This window comes from Lissotriton helveticus, chromosome 3_1, assembly GCF_964261635.1.
Source record: "Lissotriton helveticus chromosome 3_1, aLisHel1.1, whole genome shotgun sequence".
Classification (NCBI taxonomy): Eukaryota; Metazoa; Chordata; class Amphibia; order Caudata; family Salamandridae; genus Lissotriton; species Lissotriton helveticus.
In genome coordinates, this window is record NC_136061.1 from 66,001,035 (window position 1) to 66,014,172 (window position 13,138).

Here is a 13,138-nt window from a genome sequence, read left to right on the forward strand (position 1 = left end):
CCAATGGGCAGTGGCGTTTCAATGTAAGTTGCGAGATCACTACGCTTTCCGCCGGTTTTACTTCCGTCCCAGCTGTCAGGTTAAAACTGAGCAAAGATCTATACTGCGTCTATTCAGCAGCTCAAGTTCTGTATGATGTCCTAATGTTGTAGGGCACCGTTCGTATGTATGCGAACAATTTCCAAGATCAGACGGCGCAGCTCCAGTACCACTGCTGGCTCGCGTCCTCAACGTCATTGATTTGGTGTTATATTGTGCATGTTTTGTTCATCAATACTGTATATTGTAATATTGGACGTGTGCACAGATCCCATGTGGCTTTGTAGGGGGTGATCAGACCTCCCGGGGGTGGGGGGCTCTTTCCCTGAAGTGATTTGTGCATTATACACAGGGACTTCAATTTGATTCTTTTCCGTATTGGGAGCCAATGCAGGCATCTAAGAGCAGGTTTAGCTGAGAGTCTTTGGTGTTCCTGTTAGAAGTCTCGCTGCAGAGTTCTGGATGAGTTGGAGTTTGTTTATGGTGGTCTCTGGGGTGCCTAGGTGTAGGGTGTTGCTGTAATCCAGCCTAGAGAGGATGAGCCCTGAATGAGGAGTTTAATGGAGTGGGGAGGATTTTCCGTGCGGTACGGAGTAGGCCAAAGCAGACGCTGGCGGTTCTTTGCTTAGGAAAGGTCTTGGTCGAGCCAGACACCAAGACTCTTATTTCATTTGGGGCAGGAATTGGTCCCATGCATGTAGGCAATAAGGAATTAAGGATGGATGTAGTTGTGGCAAAGCAGCATTAGCTCTGTTTTTTCCTCCGTTAAGTTTTAGGAGGGAATTAGGAATTATTCATCCAGCTGAAGATTTCAGAGAGACAGGATCGTAGGTTCCAAGAGGAATGTCTGACTGGTTAAGTGAGACGACCAATTGAGTGTCGTCTGCATATGTGATCAGTTTGATCCCGAAAGGGGTGACGATGTCTTCCAGTGGGGACATGTATGCGTTACAAAGTGTCGGGCTCAGGGACAAGCCCTGTGGTACAATCAAAAAACACAAGAGGGTCCCTGAATACAAAATGCTAGGGGAAGGAGGCAGGGAAAACTAATCAAAAATACAAAAAAGACCTCACCTAGAAAATATACAGTTGGGTATTAACTCCAATTCTTTTCAGTCAGTCATAAGCTTTTATTCGATATGCAAGATATCTTATAAGCACATATACAAAACGTCATTACAAAATACAAAAAGACATTGCTTAAAGAAGTCAGTATAAGAACTCAGTTAAAAAGGATAAAAGGACATAAAGCGCCCATAAATAACTTAGCTAAAAAAAAGAATTAAATCGCTACTGACAATCTCTTACATCGAATAAGCCAAAACTGTTTTAAAAATTTAGCAATTCCACACACAATGGGGGGGGGAAGTGTCTGTAATTAAAATGCGCAAGGCGACTAGGTGGCTACGAGTACCCAAGATTTGAAAGAGGGGTTTCAACCAATACCTCCGGGGCCTGACATAATCCGGACATTCAAATAGAACATGCACAATAGACTCAACCCTGTTCGGGCAACAAGCACAATTCGGGGAGGCACGGGCCACTGATGTCCAATTTGATACCACAGCTCCTAGCGGGAGGGATCCAACTCTAAATTTAAAATACAGGGCTCGGTCAAATGGGAGTGTGATCAGGTCCAAATAGGGTTCAAAGGCCACAATGTCTTTAGTTTGTAAAAATGAGACCGTGGACTTGCAGTGCTTCGAGTTTGTAATTAAGCGCTCCGCCGTCCATTTCCAAAAGAGTGCTTTAACAACTTCTTTAGGAGGGGCTGTGCGTGAAGTCCAACAATCCCCAAGACCAATCTTCTCCAGGAGCTTCTTGGTTTCACTCAGCCATCTGATCTTGGCCCAACCCCCCAAACTCATTATTTCCCCCAAACCATCGGCGTAAGATTTTAAGTCCTCACCCCTCCAAATTCGCGTCCACAGTAGGAGAGGGCGAAGCTGAGCCTGATCTTGGATACTCTTACAGCCCGTGTCCAACAGCACTGGTACAGATGGCGTGCTCAGTGGAATGGAAATAATAGATTTTAGAAGTTTGGTCTCCGCTATCGCTAGGGCATCCAAACGGCAGTGGCCCCACAGCTCAGCCCCATACAAGGCTGATGTCACTACTTTAGCCTTGTAGATGTCAATTACTGGGGAAAGCGATCTCCTAGGTGAGGCCAAAAACTCCCTCACAAGTGCTCCTCCTACTCTTCTGTGATTTAGGACCATTTTCTCAATGTGATTTGCCCAGGACATCCTATCCGTAATCCGAATACCGAGGTAATCGAATTCGGCTACTTTCTCTAAGGCCACCGAATTGAGTGTAGGTGGACGGCCAAGCTTCCTGGGAGGATTTAGGACTAGGTATTTTGTTTTGTCCACGTTTATAATTAACCCTTTAGCAGCGCAAAACTCCTGGAAACGCGTTAGCAATTTCTGCAGGCCTTGGGGGGTCTTGGAGATCAGAAGCGTGTCGTCCGCAAAAAGCAATGTGGGGATACGGACTCCTCCGAGACAGGGGGCGTCGGCTGGTTCTTTTTGCAGATGTTTTACCACCCCATTCACATAGTGAAAATAGGGTGGGCGCCAATTCTTTTCAAATATCAACATTGTCCCATTGTCCCACACAGAACGGTTCATTTCAAAAGTGTGTGTATATATGTATATATATATATATATATATATATATATATATATCTCTATCAAAAGTGTATATATATATATATATATATATATATATATATTATTTTTTTCATCAAAGAACGATGATAAATCTGATAGAATCATGGACATATATACAGTCTATTTACATACATAGACATTACAGCCTTCAGACAACCTAAAAATGTTCAACATCCACACATATCCATACTCTCATCAGTAACATAAGGCAATATTCGCTAAACAAAGAGAAAAAAGTTTATACAATATAAAAAATTGTGTATATACATAACGACCAAACAAAAGGAAAGCGCCGACGCGCGTTTCGGAACAGGACTGAATATACACCAATCCTTCGTCAGGGCGCACAACGTATATTATTCTTTTTAATATCTTCTCCACAATGGGGGATATCACTTTGTATCCAGTACTACAGTCTTCATAAAATACAAGTGGACTTGCACACAAGGCTGCATCTTCAATTCAATAAACTATATATTCATATCAAATCATAAACACCATTCCAAGACAAAAATACGGTCTATCGCTTCAAGGGACGTATATTTGTAGATGTCTGTGGATTCCCGCATGGCTGACGCCGCTTTAGGGGGTAAGCCGACCTATTTAGATCCCCCTCAGGCTAACTCAGGGCCCACACTATCTGTCTTCCCCCAGCTGTCCTGCGAAACTTCGCTGGAGCTGCTATCTCGGATGAAATCTGGCTCGCCACTGGATGCCTGTCCGGCGAAATGCCTGGGCAGGGTGGCTTCAGCGTTGAACAGCTTGCTGAACCCCCTGCTGAACCTATCATTGAGCTCGGGGGTGGTTCCACGACAGTGGAAACACGCACTCATTCTGCCGCTGATTAAGAAGCCTCTGCTTGACCCTGCAATGGGCTAACTACCGTCCGATCTCCCTCCTCCCTGCTCTGGCGAAGGTGTTGGAGAAACATGTTCAGCATACTCTATCCACCTTTATTGAGAACAACAATCTGCTGCATGACTCCAGTCCGGCTTTCGTGCAAACTACAGCACGGAGACCGCTCTGGTTGAGGTCACCGACGCCATCAGGGAGACACTCGATCATGGGGGAAGGGCGATGTTGGTCTTGTTGGACCTATCGGCGGCGTTCGACACCGTCCCACACGCTGGCCTTCTCTCAAGACTTAGGGAGATTGGTCTGCGAGGGACGGTGCTGGACTGGTTTCAATCCTTTCTGGCCGACCGCCGACAGGTGATCTGGGCTCCGCCGTTCTCGGCCGAAATGCCTTCGCTGGAGGTGGGGGTGCCTCAAGGATCTATCTTGAGCCCCACCATTTTCAACATATATATGGCCCCTCTAGCGGAGGTAGCAGAGGCGTTTGGGGCCCGGGTCATCTCATACGCTGATGACACCCAGCTCTTGTTCACCTGCAGGAAGGGAGAGGTCTTCAACGGCGGCAGAATCAAGGACTGTCTAAGCGCAGTCTTTGCGTGGTTTCAGCGGCACAGCCTAAAGTGCAACTCAGACAAGTCTGAGCTGCTCTTCTTCGGCTGTGCCCCAGATCCGGGCTGGAAGACATGGTGGCCCCAGGACATGTTCCCCCCAGAGACACCCTCCGCTCAAGTAAAAAATCTCGGAGTGGTGTTTGATGATGACCTCTCTTTTCGTCCTCACATCCTGGGATTAGCAGGGAAATGTTTCAGCATCCTCAAGATGCTTAGGAAATTTCTGCCCCTGCTTTCACTGCAGTACCGTAGGATTGTAGTCCAGGCGTTGGTGGGATCACGCCTCGACTATGCAAATGCGCTCTTTGCGGGCCTACCAAAATATTTGCTATCTAGGCTGCAGATTGTACAGAATTCGGCAGCCAGAGCCATTTATGGCCTGCCCAGGAGAGCCAGTGCCTCAGCGCTCTTAGCCAGGCTGCACTGGCTGCCTATCGCCGGGAGAATTAGATTTAAACTCCTCACTTTGGCGTTTAAAGCTCTCCATGCGATTGGCCCTCAATATCTGAGGAAGCGCACTGCTTTCTATGTGCCACGGAGGTCTTTGCGGTCGGCGGAACTGGCCAAAATGGAGGTGCCTGTGGTCAAACGTGTTCGGATGGGAGGTCGCTCCTTCCAACACGTGACAGCTTGCCTGTGGAACGAACTCCCACTTTCCCTTCGGAAAGCAAGCAGCCTCTTGGCCTTCAGGAAGGAGCTGAAGACTTTGCTCTTCTCCAAGTAACCTGCGATAACTGTAGTGTGTCTGCCTTGGTTTTCTCTGTTTCTAGGGGCCTCTTTGCTAAAGCGCCGGGACACCTCTTGGGGTAGCCGTGCGCTCTAAAAGTTTGGCTTACATTAACATTAACATTAAAAAGGAGAAGAGATCTTTCTCTAAAGCGTAATAAGCGGCCATACAATTCAGTACACTATATTGGAAGAAATCCTAAAGATGTTGTGGGCCGGATGTCCAAGAACCAAATTGCATGGTAAACCAAAGGTTTCCCGATGGTCTTACGGATAAAGATGTCTCAAGGAACGAGGCTTGCCTCAGGGAGGCTCGTAGCGCGTTCGAAAAAAAAAACAAAACGAGGCCTCTCTCGTTTACCCAGGACTTGGGCGACGTTATTCTACGACACTGGACACAATTTTTTTTGAACGCGCTACGAGCCTTCCTGAGTCAAACCTCGTTCCTGGAGACATCTTTATCCGCAAGACCAGTTTTGCCGTTCCACCCTATCGAGACACCTTTGGTTTACCCTGCAATTTGGTTCTTGGACATCCGGCCCACGACATTTGGGATTTCTTACAATATGGTGTACTGAAATATATATATATATATATATATATATATATATATATATATATATACACATACATACATACACATATACACACACACACACACTTTTGAAATGAACCGTTATATGTGGGACAATGTTGATATTTGAAAAGAATTGGAGTTAATACCCAACTGTATATTGCTTTCTAGGGGAGGTCTTTTTTGTATTTGACGAGCCCTGTGGTACGCCGCACTGGAGAGTGATTGCCTTAGAGCGCATGCTACCTTCAGAGACCTGGAAGGTTCTATTGTCTATGAAGGATTTTAACCACGCAAGGGCTGAGCCCGAGACTCCTAAACTGCTGAGGCGTTGGATAAGGCCCCTGGAGCTTCCCGTCACCCCCCTGGAATGCCTGGTGGAATTCAGTTAGATATTTTAGAGCTATAGATCAGAGGGTAAGTGTTTTTAGAGATAGACCAGACACTTGGTCATTTTGGAACCTGTTGGATGTCCCATCTCCTGAACAGACTGCTTACATCGAGTCATAGGTTGTGTTCCAATGATTAAACCCCCTGTTTCAGCTCCGGATGAGTACACGGGTGCTCCCTGTAAAAAGCAACAGCTGAGATTGAATATACCTGGCTATGAGGGAGAGGGTGGACCAGGACGAGAGCCTGCTATAGCTACAGAGGTCATATGAGGGGGAAAAAAAAAAAATTAGGTGAAAACCAAATAAGAAATTCTCTACACCATCAGAGTGCAAAAGTTTACTCAGCAGTGACTGGTCCTGCTCAGAGACAGCTCTCAAGATGCAGGCCCCACAGCAGCTATGGGCCATGAGGGGGTCATGCAGGCTTTTGGTGAAGACCCGGCCGAGGACAGACTCAGACCAGAGGGTGCTCCATAAAACACGTCCATGAAAAGGACATTGCATGCAGAAGCCACCACAGGGAGCGCCCTTTAACCACCCAAGGAGAACCAGACCAGGCGTCTTCACTTCCAGCAGAGCTGCTCTGGTCATTGCCACGCGTGTATTTCCCTGGCTGGCTGCAGGGCGTGGGCTGTTTCCAGAGCAGCAGGTGCTGCCTTGACCAGGCCATGCCCTCATGACAATTCTAGTCACGCCTCCTGCATTGGGAGGCGGCTCTGGACATTTTTGCCAGATAGATTTGGTTTCCATTCTGGCTACCAGTTGTGGCTGGCACCACAAAACATACGTGCGTGGAGCTGGAGTGCAGAGCACATGCGTCACAAGTATTTGTGGTGATGTGGAGAAGGTGGGCACCGGGCTCATTAGGTACCATCTGTCAATCAGCACAAGCCGAGTGGCTGCTGAGACCCATTGCATAGGTAGCAAAAAAAATTAAAAAAACAAAACTGAGTTTACAACCCTCCCATTGGTTACCATGGTTGAACGGTCAGTCGTTTGCCTGCTTCTTATTGGGTGGCTTGCACGTGTCCCTCCCATGAGCATGGCCTCTCCAATGAAGAGGATGGTGGACTTTCTTCTTCCTCTGCTCATTCCTCGAGGTGGTTCCGCCCCCTTTTCTTCGCATGCACTCATGAGGTGCTGTTTTCCTGGTTCTTGTGTGCAGTTTCTGCCCCACGCTCACTGCGGCTTCACAACCAGCCCAGGTCGTTGGAGAAAAGACAGCAATAGGGAAATATTCATGGAGATAGTTGTAAAGGAGGTGGGGGTTTAAAGGGGTGCGGGGAGGAGTAAGGTTTTACAATTAGTCTCCGTGTTCCAAATGCTGCAGGAAAGCACAGACGTACAGAGGCTTCTAGTTGGGGTGCGAGGCGGACTACTGCCAGCCCTCAGAAGGGACACACGGACTTCTCCTGGAGACTCAGACAGGGTCTCGGGTGCAGTGGTACTTAGCCGGTGGACCCGCCCTCAACTGCTTAGAGCTCAGATTAGTTGTATACAAATAAACATACCAGAAATGTGAACTAACTTGGAATTAGAGGCTATAAAATCAAGTGGGAGCAACGCAAGTGCAGCAAACAGAACACTACGAAAATTAGCCACCAATTGATTTTAGTAAAGCTCCAACCTCCCATAAAAATGTGTTTCATATTTGAAAAGTAAACATTTGATCATTTGAGTGTTTGATAATTGCTCGTGTTTGTATTTTTTGGAGCTTCAAATCTAAAATGCTAATGCCGGGGTACCTGGCTTTCAGCAATTACTCAGTGGGGGGGGGGGGCACCTGGACTCCACTAATTATTTATATAGCGCTAGCTAGACACAAAGGTGTCACAGCGCTTTACATAAAATGATAAATAAAATCGGTTTACATAAAATGCGCGCTATATAGGTTCAGGTACGAGCCTAAATAGAGAAAGAATTGTTAATTAGGGAGGTTGCAGTATGCCGACAATTAGAACACGAATTAAAGGAGTACATTACATTACACCTGAAACAAATCAAACAACCGCCTGCCACAAAGGGTCTAGTCATAGGGAGAGCGCTATTGGAACTGTTCGGTTATCCTAAGTGTTAAAGTATTTGTCGAGGAGAAGTGGTTTCTGGCCACTTCTTGAATGAGGGGTTGCATCGGACATCTCTGCGGCGAATCAGGGCTCCATGCAAGTCAAAAGCAGAGCTTGAAATAAAAAGTGCTGGTACTCTGCATGTTTCTGAGAAGAGTCAGTGCCCTCCCTCTTGAAATAAAAAGTGCTGGTACTCTGCATGTTTCTGAGAAGAGTCAGTGACTCAGTGCCCTCCCTCTTGAAATAAAAAGTGCTGGTACTCCGTACCGGCCCATTTAAATCACCGGTCAAAAGGGTAAGAACCTCTGCTCTAATCTACTGTAGAGAACCAAATTGGTTATGCTTTGGAAAGTGCTCATTGAAACTGACACGAACTCTAAATCTTGTCAGTTTGCAGAGTGGAACTATAAGGATTTCGATGTGCAGCTTTGAAATTCCTGCAATACACTCTTCTTCCAGTATTTGGAAAAGTTAAGTGATTAAGAAAGTAAGGGTGAGATAAGGAGATGTGGGTGCGGGTGGAGGAAAGGCACGAGCGGAATCTAGACTGGGCAGCCCTGGTATTACTCAGCATCGGAGGGTGGGCACCCGAGAAAGAGTTTTAGCTCCTGCCCTGCCAGATCAAAGACTACGATTATTACAAAGGCCACCCGTGCGTCACTGCAGGAGCGGGGCTCAGGTACCCTTCCACCCTCCTGGCAGGGACTGCCACAGTCCATGAGGTCTGTAGTTTAGTTCTGGCCAGACAGTCGGTAAGAGTCTCGCCCACAACATACATCGCGGGCATTACCATTGGCGCTGCAGGCCTGTCTGGGGTGGCATTTTGTGGATCACGTCTACTAGAAAGGCTTGGCGGTGTGGGGGGGGGGGGGGTGTACGGGGGTGGTGGTGTTAAGCATTCTTAGTTTGCAACTTTCAGGCCTTGTGTTTCTGAACAACTGGGCTCCAATATTAACGCAACGTTTTCATCTACTCATTTACAACAATTGATAGCACAACTGTAACAGGTTGGCACGGTCGGGTAAACGGCTCGTTTAAAGACAAGGAAAAAAAAATAGTAATGCATCACACAGTCAAGTTGTTGAACATCTCCCATTTTGAGGCTGTCTGAGCCTCTTAAGGTGCTAGATGTTAGAAACCCAGAGCAGTCTCATTAAGGCACTACAAGTACCAGAATGCTTTGCGTTACATAAAACGACATGCCTGGATACAGGGCTTTAAGTGGGATGAAAAAACTGGGGGGTCTCTCAAAGGGGCGTGGTCGGTGTAATTAGGGGCGTGGCTTTACATCACTTACGCAAAAAATCTGTGCTTAGCATAGTGTGCTGCCCGACTTGTATTTTGCTGTTTCTGTCATTGCATCCAGATATTTGATATAAGGAACATCATACCTACATTAAGTAAGGAATATTTGCTTTGTCAATGGTTATTACTTGCAGAAGATAAATAAGCTGCAACTATGACTTGTATTATATAATATTGACAAAGCTTCCCATTAAATCCCTGGTGACCCTACCACAATGTTGCTGCTCCTGAGTTTCAGAAAGAGAAGGGAAATCCAGAAAGAAAATGACTCTTAAAGGATTTCCCTTCCCCCACAACGCACACCTGGCATGACGTCAGGCTGTAACTTCTGAGAAGTGAGCAGTGTGATCAGAGCACATACATGTGCCTGCTGTCTCGAAACAGGTCTCTATAAGGCTTTGTTTTGCGCCCTGGCACTTTTTTCCGGACTGCAGTGACAGCAGACAGCTGTCACTGCAGTCTGGGAAAAAATACGGACTGCCTGTGTCAGGGCTCAAAACAGAGCCCGATAGAGACCCGTTTCGAGGCCCCCTGAAAAAAACTGCCGGTGCTCAGACCCCTTGAGACCCGGCCCACTTAAAGCCCTGCCTGGATATAGTCCTTATGACAGGGGGGTTGGTCGATCGCTGGGGCATTCCAAAATCAAACTGGCTCAGCAGGGACCCACAACTCACTATGGGGCATATTATTAAGAAGGGCGTTAAAATTATCGCCGTTTTAGCGGTGATAATGGGCTTGATAATATGCCCTGGAGAATTCCAATAGAAGCCCAGGTTCACACCAGAACATGGGTTTCTATTGGAATTCACACGGCCATATCATCAAGCCCATTATCGCCGCTTCGGCTCCAGTTTTATGCCGCTAAAACGGCGATAATTTTCAACGCCTGGTTTGATAATATGCCCCTAAGTTACGTGACTTTAAAAAAAATCTAACTATCAGCACCCCCGCCAAAACCAGCCCTCATACGAGGATTAGGGGGGGGGAGGGGGTGAAATGAGGCGCTAGTCACCGTTATGCACAGATGGAAATCAGGTTCTCATGAAAGGTAGAGCAGCGCGTGCAGCACGGCGCCCCGGGCCGCCCTTTGGACACCCCACGCCACGGCAAATGTCACCAGCGACAGTATTTCCGACAATGCCATGCACACACCTCAGACTGAAAGCCAAGGCCGAGTGCACCCTGCGTTACTTCCCAGCAGCAAGCGCCAAACCTACATAACTATCGAACCAGCTGAAGAGGGGGCCCCATAGAGGGGGTGGGGGGGCAAAGTAAGCGGAGATAAAGTCGCTGACGTAGGTACAGGATGAAATCCACGAAGCTTCCGAGGAAACATGGTACAGAAACCCTCCCCGACCCTCGAAAGGGATATTGCGAGCGAGAGAGAGGGTACCAACCCACTTCCCTGCAAAATAAAGCTTGACGAGAAGAAAAGAACAAATGAACGATGGAAATCACAAACCGGTCCCGCGTCTGTACACGCCAGAAAACAAACAAACGTGCTTTTTCTATTTTAAAGCAAAAATCATACATTACCAGAGAGACGACTCGGTCCAACCTCAACAGCCAGTGACAAATAAAAGCGCAAATTGCAGGTACAATCCTGGCCCACCAAAGGGGCGTTATATAGGCCGAGAGCGACTGCAGCTGAGACAAATTAACCTCTTCCCGCCACTCAGTGAGAGACTCCCTAAGACCCGCCCCCCTCACCTGTTCCCGCCTCACAGCCATGGTTTAGAGCCCGAACCTGTGAACTCTCCCGTTCCCTCGCTCACATCCCACCCACCCTTGAAGCTGAACCCTCACGTACCCCCCCTCCCCCCCTTCAACCCCTGCTCTCACTTCTTCTCGTACCCAGCATGCCCTGGGAACTCTTTCGCAGCAGCATATAAAAGACAAGATAGGCCTGTGTAAAACACGCACCAACAACATCGCTGACGGACGGTTCCATCTGTCCCAGGCCAGGGGTGTTTGTTCTATCCAAACTCATGGTCTGCGCATTGCATGCTGGTACTTGTGGTCCTAAATTGATGATGGTGACACAAAAACGGACAGGGCAGGCTGTAGCGCTGGTGGCCCCTGTGCAACAATGGTTGTTGGCGCCCCCCAATGACCACCTCTGCCACAGATTCCCTCACTACCACCATTTGACAGTGCCCCTCAAGTCTCAATTACCACTGTCCCAGATCCATTTAGTTTTATAGCGCCACTCATACCAGTTTTAGATGTCATAAAACTTTACATCACACACACATTGCACAGAGACAATCAAGCATCTGTGTGTAAATCAGTTTATAGGAAATGCTACATAAGGCAGAGGCCTACAAGGAGTAGGAGTCACATTTCATCCATAATGGTAGACAATATAGTTTAAGAATCCTAGGACTGCAAAAGCACAAATGCAGAATTAAAATGTAATAATAAGAATTGATTTCTACCCATAGGAACCCCTTTTGCAATATTAGGACAACAAAAAACTGGGCAAAAAATATATAGCCAAATATTTTCCTTGCTGTTTGCATGCAGCTCTTTGTTGGAAGTTAATAGCTCACTGCTCTATATTATGATCTTAATCTATAAACTGCAAGTAACAAAAGGATCTCTGACAAAAGCGGTAGCCCATCGACCTATTTATATTATATGCACTTTGTGATGTGACTGGGACACCTTGTTTGCAGCAGGCATATTAACCCTCTGTGCTATGATGAGTCAAAACTTTCACTAGACAAAGCTCCAGTCTCTCTCCAGGAAGAGGAAGAACACTAATCACAGGAGTTGTCATTTTTATTGATGCCTGAAAATTACTGGGACAATGTAAGCAGCATCAGGTGCTTTTAAAACGATGAACATAACGCCCTAACCGAAGTCAGTGCCCGGTGCAGTGGCACCGATCGCACCGCCCCAGAGCCAGCCCTGGGGCAGCTCTTCCTTACACACTGCATCCAGTCTAGCAGGACTGCCAGTCGTTGACCCCGGTGCTGGTGATTCTGATTATACAGACAGTGCATTGTAGTACATGTAGTCCAATTCTGGCAATGAGTGAAAAAAGGCCTAAGTTTAGTCAAGAATGTCAGGGGGAGTTTTTGGTGCTGCCTTAAGAGTTACGATTTGTCATAAATCGGTGTCAGTGTCAAAAAGCCATGGATCTTGCTGGGAACCCTTCTCCCCCACCCCCCAGCAACACCCATTGCACACCCCTTTAACACAGAAAACTGCGATAAAGTGAACAATATTTACAAGGCAGCATTAAGTCGAAAAAAGTGGCTCAGTGCTGCCTGGTAAATATAAAGCAGGCCCCTGCGCCGCCAGAGCGTCACAAAAAGTGACGCACCGGCGGCGAAGCAAGGGGCCTATAAATAAACTAGCGAGTGTGTGCCTCTCCAGACCAGGCAGCCTTAAATTATGCTGCCTAACCGTATGGATGACGTGTGACTCCTACACCTTGTAGTCTTCCGTCTTATGTAGTAACATTTCCTATACCTCACCTATGATTGATTGCCTCTGTGTAGTGCAGTGCTTTAAATGGGCCAATACTCTCCAGTACCGAGTACCGGCACTTTTTTTTTATTTGAGGAGGAGAATACCGGCACTCCTCAAGAGAAATGTAATACTTTTAATTGGAGCGTACCGGCTCTTCTCAGAAACTAGCAGGTACTCTGCTACAGAGTACCTGCACTTCTATTTTTCCATTTCAAGCACTGGTGTAGTGTGTATGATGTAAAGTGCTCTGACACCCTACACTGGTATGAGTGGCGCTATAACTAATTAAATGCATCTGAGAGAGAGGGGTTATGGAGACTTGAGGGGCACTGCTAAAAGGTGGTGGTGAGGGAATCTGTGGTGGAGTTGGACTTGTCACACTGGGCGCCAGCAGCGCTAAGGCCAGTCTTGACTGCAC

The 13,138-nt window shown here is 47.2% G+C and overlaps 1 protein-coding gene across 2 annotated transcripts in view; it reads right to left on the bottom strand.

Annotated features, from left to right (window-relative positions):
- Nucleotides 1–13,138, bottom strand: part of LOC144824408 (histone H2B-like) — a 65,946-nt gene that overhangs the window by 7,445 nt on the left and 45,363 nt on the right. The window contains exon 1 of one of the 2 annotated variants that reach the window (XM_078683516.1): nt 10,777–10,908. The exons of the other annotated variant lie outside the window; for it this stretch is intronic. The gene's annotated coding sequence lies outside the window, so the exon portion shown is untranslated. Of the gene's footprint in view, nt 1–10,776; nt 10,909–13,138 lie in introns of those variants that run through there. 2 annotated transcript variants of the gene reach the window in all.